Source organism: Sturnus vulgaris, chromosome 6 (assembly GCF_052056855.1).
Source record: "Sturnus vulgaris isolate bStuVul1 chromosome 6, bStuVul1.hap1, whole genome shotgun sequence".
NCBI classification, from domain to species: domain Eukaryota; kingdom Metazoa; phylum Chordata; class Aves; order Passeriformes; family Sturnidae; genus Sturnus; species Sturnus vulgaris.
In genome coordinates this window covers 21,158,349-21,172,218 of record NC_142248.1, presented here as the reverse complement: position 1 = coordinate 21,172,218, position 13,870 = coordinate 21,158,349, and positions in this window count along the sequence as shown.

Genomic DNA, 13,870 nt, shown 5'->3' with positions numbered 1-13,870 from the left:
TCCAGACCATGTGACATGCTCAGTATATAATGTGAAGGGAAGAAGCAGGAGGAGGTGGATGTTTGGAGTGGCTGTGTTTGTCTTCCCAAGTCGTTGTTACATGTGATGGGGCCCTGTTCTCCCAGAGATGGCTGAACACCTGCCTGCCCGTGGGAATCGGGGAATTAATTCCTTGTTCTGCTTTGCTTGTGTGTGCAGGTTTTGCTTCCCCTGTTAAACTGTCTTTGTTTATCTCAGCTGATGAGTTTTCTAGGTTTTACCCTTCTGATTTTCTCCTCAGTCCCACTGGTGAGGGAGTAAGTGGGCAAGGTTTGGTTCCTGGCTGGAGTTACCGATTCAGGACGTGAGTCTGGCACTCCCGTGTGATCACCCATATTGTCGAACAGTTTGTTGTGGTTTTGCCCTGGGTCAGCTGGCATTCTGTTTGTCAGGAAAAAGCACGGTGTGTGATCTGGGCAGGGAGCATTTGGTGAAGATTTTAGCCAGTGTCTGACATAGAAAACTGCTGTCTTCGGTGTGGCATGTTGTGAGTAGGCAAAAAGTCCCTGTATTACAAACCAAACCAAATGAAACCAAATGAAATGAAACCAAACCAAACCAACCTGACTGATTAATCTATTCATAAAGGTTGAAATGTTACAGTGATTGGGGACCTCAAGATGTGAGTGATCTTTTGTGTTTCTGGGTGTTCAGCAGAATATTTGGAATTTAGATTATTTAAGGCGGATGAAGTAATGAGTGGAGATGAAGGAGTGAGTGGGAGAGGAAGCAAAGTTCTTAAATGTTGGAGCTCCTGTTTAAATATATTTGGGGAATCTCATCCTAAATGTTTTTACTATAAGCATAATCTGAAGGACCCCATGGCTGAATGCCAATAAGTTATTGGAATGGTATTTTCAGAAACAGTGAGGCATAATGACAAATAGACCACTGCAAATGTAGTTTCAGCATCTGATAGAGACCTTCAAATTACACCACAAGTATACTTGAATTCATTTTTTTTATAAGTGCTCTGGATCCAGCCCTCCTGCTATCAGTTTAAACAGCAGTTTCTCAAAGTGAAATCGAATTCCATCATTAGGGGACAGATTGTTCTAAAAAGCTGGATTAGAGCAGCATCAGCATGAATTTCAAAAACTTGCATGGAGCTATAAATATAATGTGCAATATTTTTGCAATATCTAATGTGTTTTGGTCTAATGTTGAACATGCCCCATTGTTAAAGCCAGCTGTGTTCTTTCACTTTTCATTCCTATAAAGCTATGATAAAGGCTGTCAAAGCAAACCCTGCAGCACCAGCCTTTCTTGATAAAAGTTCTGTGTACACAGTACACAGTAATCTCAAGATGGAACTTTGTTTCAAACCAGAACAAAATCTTCAGCTAATTATAAGTGAACTATATTAAGCACAAAAGGCAATTTCAATTTGTACTGAACAAAGTTGCATTTTACTCTTTCAAAATGCATTTGTCGAGGTTTCTGGAATTAATTGAAAATTCATTTTGCTTAATTTTCTAAGGTTATTTCTTTTATTGCTTTAAAGTAGACTCTGTAATACTGTAACATCTAAATCTCCCCCAAAGAAGATTAGTGGGGCTTTTTCTTTGTGTTAATTTGTATTTAAAGCTTTAGAATAAGAAATGAATCATTCTTTTCATTCCTTACATCACATTAGTGCAGCAATCACTAAACTAACGGTCTTATTATGAACACATTCAAAGCACTTGGAGGAAAATTGCCAACAGAAGTTCTATACAAAAATAGGTCTGCTGTTTAAACAGAAGAGGATTTTAAAAAATTGTAGTTTATAGGTGACTGGTTTAAGTAAAAAAAAAATTGTGCATTTTTATTTGTTTTGACTTTCCTGTATATGGTATAAAGAAAACATGTGTTTGTTTTTTTTTTAATTCTCTTAGTTATTTTTTGGGCAGGATTGCATGGAAATACCATAGAATTGGCTCTTCTCCTTTTCCTGAAAGATTAATGGCCAGTGAGTAATTCTCACATCCCTTTGTAATACAGGATTTGGCTGGACCCCGGCAAAGACATAAGGGCAAAAATAGCCTACATATATCGCCTTGGCTCTGCATCATCAAAGAACCTTTGAGTGGTCATTTTTTCTGCCTCAGAGATGTCAACAGTAAAATCTATGAGCCAGAATTCAATTCACATTTTTGGTAGGATTGATCATGTCAACAAGAAGGACATGGTTAACTCCTTACAGAAACTGGAGGGTGGCATGTGGCTTTCTCCTTGAATGCAGAGCTAATTTGCCAGTCACCCGGCACTGCATGAAGTGGCATCAACCCAGGATGTGAGCAAGGTTTTCTACGAGCCTCTTGGGATTAGGACTGAGTTCTTTATATTCCCTAGTTTGTTTACTGTGGGTAGGAGCTGCTCTAATCCAACAGCAAGCTTTCTGAAGCCCAGGTACAGGAAGCAATGTTGATGAGCATTTTAAAGTTCCAGACATTTCCTCTTGCCTTTCAGATCAAAGGAAAATTTGGGAAGAAACATTTTGAAACTAAGTTAGGAAAGAAGCAAAAAGACTGGAGGAGCAAAGGAAATTTATTTTGAATGCATCACATCATCATTGCAGTTTCATCTGCCTACTCTGGGGTCTGCAATGCTTCTAAAAAAATAGGCTTACTTTCAGTGAGGAACTGCTGAACAGAATTCAGAGGCTGGCAGAAGTGACTCAGAGACAGCTCAAGTCTTCTCAGCAGTGGTAACTGATTTTAGTTCCCTAATGCTAAAGATGAAACTATCTCTGAGGCTGTAAGGTAGGATAAGAGGCATAGAGAATAGTGAGTTGTCTTTCTGCTGTTAAAGGACTACAAGAGATGTTTAGTTTTGATGATTACTTCATATTCAGGGGCTAATGGACAGCCATATTGACATCATCTGAATATACAGGTGGGAGGCAGAGATCAATAGGCTGGTTTGGTACCTCTGGCAAATGTGAACCAGAACATGAAAGCTGTTACTTGAGCCAATGTGGTGCCCTAGGTAAATCTGAAATACCTAAACCTACCTCTGGTTTGGCATTTCCAGTACATTGTTAAAAGGAGAGCTATCAATTGTGTGAGAAAAGAGATGAGTAAGAATCAGGTAGAACCCAGGGCATGCAAGGACCAGCTGCACTCCTGCAAATGATTATCAGTCTTCCTGTTGCTGAGTGGTTATTAGGCTTTAAAAAAAAATCATATGGTGTATATAGCTAGAAGATAGGCAAAAAAATTGTAATTGTTATCAAGGTATATTAAGAGAAAACTCTAGATCTGAGATGCATGGAACTCAGACCCAGAAAGCAAATGACATGTATGAACCTGTGGTTAACCTTATCACAGTGTACTGCAGACTTGCTGTGTGCCTGGTGAGTTGTGTAGAAATCAATGTTCTACCCGACAGGACTTTAATTTCTCTATAAAGCCACCAGGTGTTAGGACCCCTAACACAACCTTCCTGTTACAGAAAATTACAACCACAGGAAGGTTTTGGTATGTTCAGAAGTTACCAACCCAAGATGCATGAATCTTCTCCATTGGTTTGATGGTTAAAAATGGCCAGACCAATATAGGCTGATTTTTGTCCCTATAGTAATTTACTATTTGGTAAATGTTGCAAGTGTTGCACACCCATGGTATGTTATTAATTCTATTTGGTCATGACCAAGGTCTGGACAGGTGTGTCTTATGCAGTGTCCTATTTAGTCCTCTTCCTTCAGTTTCGGTGTGTAAAGTTACAGGTTTATGGGTCAATGCTTCTCTGATCATATCATCATTCTCCATTTTTATTTCAATATTTCAATGGCATAGCACAATGCTGAAAGAGGCTGAGTGTTGTGAGCTGGTAGTTACAGGTGATTCATGACCTTGACAGATACCTGTTTGTAGGCAAGCCTGAGACCAGCAAGTATGATATTTTTCAGCTATATTTCTGGCTATCAGAGGTATATCAGGAAAAGGAGGATTTTTAACCTTCTTCCAGAATAAGGAAAAAAGTAAAATCAGAGACTAGCTTAGGTGAATTCTATCTTTGATAGAATAAGATTATAAACTTAAAGCCATGACATTGGAAGTAGAATTAGAAAAAATATTAATTGGGATTTTAAAGGTTCTTCTGTAACCTTGTACCTGGCAAGGGTAACATCTAGGGTATTTTGTGACAGATGGTTTTGGTATCTTTATTACATTGGAATCATGAAGGTGATGAGGATGATTCTGAACAATAGGACTAGTTCCTGTATTGATTTAAAGGGTTTTTATTTTGGCATTTAGGTTTAAGCAAGCAGAAAAAAACCCAGGAAGTGCTCTCAGATACACCAGAAAGGGCATTTTTCATTTCTATGAGCAGTTCCAAGTAGAGCAGAGGCTCTCAAGGCAATAGCAGGCATGGACATTGCTGAGAAGCAAGATTTACTAAAAGCCATATTTAATTTTCTGTGTGACAACAACCAGAGAACCTTGTTGGTCCCTCAGTCAGCCAGAGCTTTTGTGGTTCTCATCTTGCACATTCTTTTCTTGTATGGCATGACAGCACAGCAGGGACTTTGTCCCACTTAGGGGATATGGATTCAGTAAATTCTCACACAGGAAATGAAGATGCACTTAGGGAGGTAAGAGTTAATGAAGAAGAACCAGCATTTTTGTCAAAGATGTTGAAAGTATATAAATCTGATATTTAGGTGTTCCAGACTGTGTACTGTGTGCTGGTAGATGTCTCCACTCTTAGGGACAACATGCCATGTTACATCTCTAGGGGATGGCTGCATTCATCTGCAGGTTAATTCACCTAAGCTTTGGTTGCATTGAACGGGGATTTTAGATATGTACCAGGACAATAAAGGAAAAAAAAAATTAGTTGAAACTGTCAAACTGAGAGAGGAAACATATTGGTAGATTTTTAAAGACCCTTGTTATTTAATTCAACTCTGTTGGCATGTATTATAAATGTCTAATAAACAGTCGAAAGAAAAATATTTTTGTTGCATTCTTCACATTCTCTGATGCTGAAAGAAGGGTTCATACTTTGGTTCTATTGAGAGAATGTAGTAGCCTCTTCCTTATCACTATAATAATATATTTAAAACAAAAAGTAGCCATGCTGATATAAATGTAACTATTCATACGCTCAATTTCATGCAGGTATAAAGGCAGTTTGGGTTACAGTTTGCAACAGAGAAATAGTTGGTCTTTAAAACCCAGCTCTGTAAATCCCATGGTTGTACAAGTAATATATTATATTAAAAACCAACTGATGACATTCATCACCTGGTCCCCCTCCCCTTCTCCCCCCCACACCCCCCCTTTTCCCCTAGAATTAATTCAAAAAACATGCATGATAACATTTCAGGTTTTCTTAATGCAAAGAAATTTTTAGGCCCTAAATTCTCTGCATTTCATTTTTGACAAATTCCTCCATAGTACACGAGTAGTAGACCTGGAGTTGTGCAATTGTATTTTGAAGGCACTCTATGGAGTTTGTCTTCATTTAAAAGATGGTGAAGGGAAAGTAAAACTGCATTTTAATTTTATTTGTGGTTGATTTCTTAGGGAGTAGGACACCTTGATGTATTTAATGCAAAATTGGTATATGTTCCCTCAATCCTTATGTGCAACACCTAAAATGGACAAGATAATCATCTGCACCTATCTGGTAACATTTATCTCTGTAGTTGTCATATATTTGTTAACTGTATGCTGCTTTGTGGTTGACTTATTTTATGTCTTTTAAGTAATTTTTTTGCTTAATTTTTAAAAATATATTCAATTGAGGATGTTCCTGTCTTATTATTTTCAAAGGAAAAATAGGAGATTAACAAATTACATAATGTAAGACTCGTGAAATCTGTGGATGATATTTCTCTTTCCTTAGGTTCTCAGAAGAAAGGTTGTCTCCCTGCAATTGCACAGAAAAGGACAAAGAGTTGGGATAGCAAAACCCTAATAGAAATGATGGAGGAAACACACACACACACACTCTCTCTCTCTCTCTCTCTCTCTCTCTCTCTCTCTTACACACATGAAATTACTCTTGTGATCCTCTTAACAGTGAAATTGTTATTGCTACAAATTTGTCATTGTTCCAAAGTGCACATTAAGATCAATAATATTGCTTTTCAATATAGTACCGGTGAACTTTTCTATCTCATAAATCAAAAAGAATACTGAATTGCATGTGGCCATAGATGCTATTGAAAATGAACTGGAAAAAATTCAGAATGCTTTGGATGCTGCATTTTTAAAATATTTGGGGATACATTTGATTACAGGTTGAGATCCACAACTCATTGGTGTATGCTTAATTTTAAGTATATGGATAATTTCATTATAATGGAATAATTCAAATATTTATTAAAATTCTTTTGCTGAAATGGCAAAATTAATAAATTGAACTATATATGTGAGAACCTTTGTCAATTTTTTATTTTCTACTTTAGCTCTACCTCTAGTCTCAAGTTGTTCCAAGCTCAAAATATTGTTCAGGGTTTCTTAACGTTCTTAAGTCTACTAAAAATGGGATATTATATTCCAAGTCTTTTACCTATATATATATGTAAAAATCTAATTATATGAAGTTTTTCTTCCTAAGGAAATTCTTTCTATGAGGTTGAAAATATATTCATTTCTGCAAGGAAATAAGCATCATCCTTGTCTCTGAAGGCACTAGTATTGCCATCTTCTTTCACTTATATATTCCTTCACTTGAGAGAAAATACACATTTCATTTTTCTCTCCAGCTGTTTCACTTCTGTTCGTGTTTTCTTTGGATGTATAAGGAAAATATCATAACTGTAGCTTCCCATTACATTTAATCTAATTTGAGCCTGATGACACATTTTATTAAGACTTCTAGGTGATTGCTTCGATCTCAAAAGACATTTATATTTTTATTTAATCTGTAGAAGTCATAAATGCTAATCATCAATTCGTATACCTAATCTTTAGCCATGCTATGTAAAAAATGTGTTCTTTAGATAAGTCTTGCTTCAAATATTCCATTACATCTTTCCAAAAAGTTACAAAAGGAGTGGTATGTAAAGCAATAAAGCAAATAAATTTTATCTAAAATATATTTAAAACACTTGGGTCAATGGTACCACTTTTAAATATGGAAGTTACAAATTCACTAAGGGGGTCATAGTAAGAAAAATAAGTAGTATTAAAATTATGGTTCATGATTCAGTAAGAAACAGTTTAAAATTGAAGATACAATTGTCCATCCAGGTGAGAAAGCTCATGTGAAGAGTCATTTCATATGTCATGTGCACAACAAATGTGCACATACAAATCTTTGATAAGAGAAGAAGCACACAAAACCAATCAGGTCCACGAAGAGCAAATAAAAAACAAGGAAAAACAATCTGCCAGTCATACCACTTTGACAATAGACTTCTCTTTCTAGCCTTTCATTTTTCCCATTTAGATGAACATCTACTGTATTTCCAGGTCTGGTACATATATGCATAAAGGACTTACTATTTCCAGTGTGAGTCAAATATATCATGAATAGATCAAATCTATTCGTGTGCGTGTACACAGTAAGTTCCACTACGGTTATGCTGAATTTTTACCAGGATGACTCAAATACACAGGGCTTTTACACAGCAAGTTCACATATGTGCATCTGTATATCTCCAGAGTTAGGGTTTGGAGAGCAGACTTAGAGCTCGGGCAGTCTGGAACCACAGGCCTGAGTATGAATGTTTGGTCTGGCATTATCTCACAGTCACAACACAGGTGTGTCCTGTCTCCTCAGAGTGTTCTCTGGGGCACCTGTGAATGAATTCCTGCACAGGAGAATGGAGCTTCCCTCTGTCCTTTCCTCACTTCAATCTGACAACTTTAATACTTGGTGCATCAAGAATCTTGCCTTGGTTGGAATTCTTGGAGGTTTTAAGCCTCCATGAGCGGTGCCATGACACAAATAGAAGCAGTGCCACAACTTCTTTGAAACTTGAGGCCCTTTATGGCCTGATGAAGCCCCTCCCAAGCATTACATTCAGAGAAGGAATACCTGGAGAGATGCTGTGGCACCATACAGCAGGAAAACTGATTATGTGGCATTCAACATTCCTCCCCCCTCCCCTTTCATCCTAGAATTCTCAGACAGTTTTCTACTAAGCAGATGGGACAGGTGCTCTTTCTCCAAATACAGTGTATGGCACCTTACTAGTGAGAAACAGGAAAATTAGGAAGTTTATGCTTCTCAAAAGTTGTAACTTCTGGAAGTTGAAGATACAAATTGTTTTCTTGGCTAATCTTATGAGCTGACACTTACATGGTATTTAGTCTAAAGAAATATATCACTTCAAACAGCCTTAATGCATAAGGCTACAATGCTGCTAGCTGAGTGACAAAATCCATGGAAAGGTGGCTAAGGCTAATCAGCCAAACGAAAAAAGAAAATAAGTAGGTTAATCATAAGAAAAGTTCCCTGTCAAAATGATATACTCTTCAGTAGAGTGGTTTCCTGAGGGAAATGATGGAAATGCCATCACAAGGGAATTTTTAAACTGAAGTTGACAAAAAAATGTGCTTCAGGAAAAATCCTATGCCAAAGAAATGTGCTGAGTATATTTCTATTTCTTAAGTTTCTCTGATTCCACATAAATTTATGCTATGTAATAGAAAAACACATTGCTTTAAAGATATAAGCTGACTGTACAAAGCCAAACAAAATTATTTTCGTTATTCTTAGATAATCTTTCCATATCATCCCTAATAGCAGGAAAGAAGCAAGGAATCTCTTCAAAATAATGGCAGGTATTTTCTAGTGGTTTTTGTCTTAATGATATAGATTTAAGATGCATTCTTGACTCTTAAATTAAACTTATTTTCTGTTCTTTTCCAAATAAGAGTCCTGGCTTTCTTACTTTAACTTACTTTTTTTAAATCTCAAAAACCTTTAATTCCACAAGATACATTATAACATGATTCTGATACTTTGAAATCTATTATAATCAATAACGTGGTGCAAAGTTCCTTTTCTCAGACAAGTTCAGAGCCAAATAAAAGGCAGATCAAAGATACCACAGCACATGTCCCAGCACACAATGGTGAATTTTCTGTCTCAGACTGTGTTGAAACACCTCACTACAGAAAAGCTGAACCAAAATTATTCAGGAGCGATTATCTTGCTTCTCTCCATCTTGTTGATGTTTTTCATATTTTTTTTTCATTTATTATTTAAAAATTATCTGTGCTCTAATGGAAATAAAATCTCGATGTCATTAGATTGTCAGCTTCATGGGAGATTTCTGAGACTCTGCTTAATTCTCCACAATTCATTGCTATTCTGTGAAGTGGATTAACACTTCAAGATCTTTGGTGGTGAAGGTAATTTGAGTTTTAAGAAAATTCCCATGGTTTGCCATGGCGGACGCTGAAAAAATTAATGTAATCCTGGACGATTTTTCAGGTGTGTTATAAATCTTTGCTCAATCAGTTCTGCTGCGATGTCAGGAGAATATCTGTCACAGAAAAATATCTGCTGCCGAACAGTTCATAAAAGTGAAAACCTTTTCATTTTGCAATGCAGTATTACAAAAACAAAATGGCAATTTCTTCATATTTAACAGACACTGTTTTACAAGTATGCTGAATAACAAACAAATCTCCAGAGAGCCAAGTACAGCATTCCGGAATACATTTGAGAAGAGGCCAAGATATGTATTTTTAGAAAATTGCTATGTAGGTAACCAGCTACAATAGTTTTTACAGACAGGATGATGCCTGACACTAAAAGGCTTAATTTTGTTAAGCAAAGGAAAGGCTTATTTGTTCACGTTCCTATCAGCCTGTTCTGCATTGCAGCAGTTTGTGTGTTTTAAGGAGATTTTCTCCAGGGAATTGCCTTACTCTGTAAAGAGTGGAAAGAGGGTGGAAGGAAAATTGAGCAAAATAAAGGCTCTTCTTCACATGAATAATCTGCATAGTGTGAGGTGGAATTGTGTTAATCCTGTGAGTTTTAAAAGCCTGTATATTTTACATCTTCTTCTGGGAGGTAGCGAAGTATGGGACCCAAATCCAGAATCATACTTAATGAACAAAGCATCAAATGCGAGCAACCTACTTTGGGCTGCTGGTTAAAAATAAAAATTCCTTAAATCTGATTTAATGTAGATTGTAATTTTTGTTGTTGTTAGAGTTAGGCCTGAACATTGCTCATATAAAGTAAAAGTATAAAAATAACTTTTTAAAATAATTATTTATTGCTAAGGTACAGCAGCGGGAAGCGCAGCCCCCACTAGATGTCACTGCAGGCTGCGGCGACGGGGCCGGCCGCTGCTGCCTCGGGAAAGGAGCGAAATATGTAAAGTTAGTTTATTTATTATTAATTGCTTATTAGTTAGTTATTTAACTAACTCAGCGAGTTAAATAAATACTAAAGCAGTTTACATCACTGCTCTGCTCTCGCACCGTGCCGGGCAGCTCTCTGAACCCACCTGGTCATGTCTCAGAGCATCCGGCCAAGCACAACAATATTTACCATCCTACAGGCAACTAGATACCTTTTATTTAGGACTGGGAAAATAATACTTTGCACGTGCGAAGCATTAGGAAATTTCACCATTTTTTATTCGGTATATTAGGAGGTGTGTGGGTAACCAGCGGTAGAAGAAATACGAGTTTTTTCTTGATGAAAAGATCTCGGATTTTAGGATTAGTTTACAAATTAAAGAAGAACTGAACAAATGGAGGACGATATATATTGAAAAACAATTAATTTTTTTGGTGTTTAAGCTTACAAACTGGACATTCAAATGGCAAAGTTTATCTCAGTGGTCTACAAGTATAATCAAAATACTTTTGTAGGCATGTTGTTTATTAATATATACATTAATTATTGAACCTTCTCTAATGTTTAAAAAGTTATTAAAATTATTATTTGTGCAGCATTCTGCAATTTTATTACAAATGCAACAGTTATTGGATAGTGTTTTCATAAAAGCAATCAAATTTAGAATTTTTCGTGCTGAGAGTTATTTCCGTTTTATTCTGTCACCAAGCTATGGTTCATTTGTGGAATGTATGGATGTACAGGAAAAGGCTGCACTAGGGGTAAGCAAACACAACACTCCATATATGTACAGAGAGAAACCAAAGAGAAGACACGATGATTCATGGCATAGAGAGAAAAGTGGAAGATTTTTTTCCTTCTGAACACATTGGGAACACTTAAATTTAGACATTAATGTGTACTTAAACATGTCTGGACTACATGTAACCAGTAAATGTAAGGGGCATGTGTACCCATGAGGGTAGAGTGGGATACGAAAATGTACCAGCAGCATGACAGCAAAATGTGTGTATATCAAGGAAGATATACTAGAATAAGGGAAAGACAAAGCTATTAAGAATTATTGTAGAGATACCTGAGAAAAAGTAACTCAGACAAGTATATCTTGGAAGATTAATAAAATCCTAGAATTTAGGTTTGAAGACCCTTGAGGTCATTGAGTCCAACCATTAGTGTGTATTAAGGTACACTAAGCCATGCCCTAAGCACCACATCCACGTCTTTTCAATCCTTCCATGTACAGTGACTCCACCCGTTCCTTGGACAGCCTGTTCCGATGCCTGACAACCCTTCAGGTGATGATACACTTCCTAATATTCAATAGAAACTTCCTCTGGTGCAACTTGAGACCATTTCCTCTTGTCCTATGGCTTGTTAGTTGGGACACCAAGACTCACCTCACTACCACCTCCTCTCAGGTAGTTGTAGAGAACAGTAAGGTGCCTCCTGAGCCTTTGAGCCTTCTTTTCTCCAGGCTAGACAATCCCTATTTCTTCAAGTGCTCCTCATAAGACTGTGTACCTCAGCTTTTCATAGATGGAATATCGTGTATGGTTTGAGTTCTTTGAATAAAAGCAGTACTTAGGATCTAGTACAATGGACAGATTTCTGTGGCAGAACTTTATGGAAATCGTAGCAAATGGTTTGCTATGAAAAATAATACAAAAAATTACTGATTTAAATTACTACTGTGTCAGCATGGTCATGCGTTTGGGGCTACATCATAGTAATATGAAGTGTGCAATTCTTTAATATTACTTCTTCTAGGTATTTATTTTAATAGATAGATGTAATCAAATTTAAATATTATCAAGTCGGGTTTATTTTGGAGACAAGTAGCAGACATTTGGTGATATGCCATACCACATGTCATTCAATGGTAATTGCCATCACTTTATCCCCTCACCCATTATATCATTTTTACTAAAGTCTGTTTAGAGACAATGTCAGCCTAAATTAAAATTATTATCTATAAGAATCCAGGACTATGTGTCCTGTGTAAATCAAAGCAAATGCTAATTAGGGGTGTTGCTAAGAAATATTAATTACCAAATATTCTATCCCTAACAACTGTACATGGTATCCATTACAATTATTAGGAGTTGCACATGCATACTGAAGAGAAATAAAATAACAAGTATTTAAATAGTTTAAGTTGGCTCCTTACAGGAATCCTCTAAGTATGGAGAAGAATATTAAATAGGGAGAACACAGGATCATAGAATCAGAATCAATCAACTTTGGAAGAGACCTTTAAGATATTCAAGTCCAAAAGTCCACTCTAAGCCTTAAACCACTAAACCATCACCCAGTTGCCAGATCTAGATTCCTCTTAAATACCTCTAAGGATGGCAACTCCACCACCTCCCTGGGTGACCTATTCCAAAGTCTGATCACCCTAATGAAATTTTTTCCCCAATATCTAATCTGGATCTTTTCTGTCCTCTTAAGGTCATTTCCTCTGGTCCTCTCACTGCAGGCATGGCAGGAGAGACCAGCCCCACCTCACAACAGCCTTCTTTCAGTTGTAAAAAGTGATGAGATTCCCCCTGAGCCTCCATGAGACTGAAAAAGCCATTTCTCATAAAATATAATCTTTAGTCCTTTCATGATCCTTGTTGCCTTGGAATTTCAGTTGGTTTTAGTGAGGTTTTCTAGCAGTTGGGACAGTGCATCTTGGATAAATGTGCAGCTATGCTAAAGTTAATGTGTTGAAAAAGAATTGCAAAGTGAGCCCTGGAGGAGACATGAAAATGTTTCCAGTACCTCTAAAACATGCATGTTGTTTACATTTAGCAGCAGCAAAATACACTACAAGATGCAAAGATTGCAGTGGCATGGGACCTCCCACAATGGGAGCTTTTCTCCAGCTCAAAGATTGCTAACAAATTGAAAGGCAGGATGACACTGTGGGTATACGGACAAGCCAACCCGCTGCTTGGCATCCAAGCTTTCATTTTTAACAAGTCTTTGTAAAAAAACAGTTGTGAAGGAAACTGAGAAAGCGTGCCTCAGTATAAATCACAGAACAATGCCTTTCTGAGTTAGCACAGAGGTGAAGCAATAGCTGTGATATGTGAAGAGCCCATATTTATTTAGTAAAGAAAACAAGCCCTGGAATTATTGTAAATGACACTGACTCTCAGAGATGAGCTGTTATTGTTCAGACTCCTGCAGCTGTTCCATCTAACAGTTTCCAATTAGAATGAAATTACTCATAATCAAAACATGGGCCAAAGTAAACTGAAATCCCTAACTTCCAATATAACATGAAAAGAGAGTAAAGGAAACAGAAATACATTAAAAAACCCTACCATAGAAAACCGTAGAAAGCAATTCACTTCAGCTCACAAAACAAGGCAATCTATCTTTCCTGCAAAGAAGACTTGAGTTCAGTTATGGCATTCTCATAGACTAAGGACTCCCAGTACAGCTAGTTCTGCCTCTAGATGCTTGGCCATACAAGGCCAATGTGAGAAGTATTCATTTAGCTATTCATTTGCTATTTTAAGCTATTCCTTCATACCTCAGACTCAAAGCTAGTAGACAGATGGAGTCATCCCAT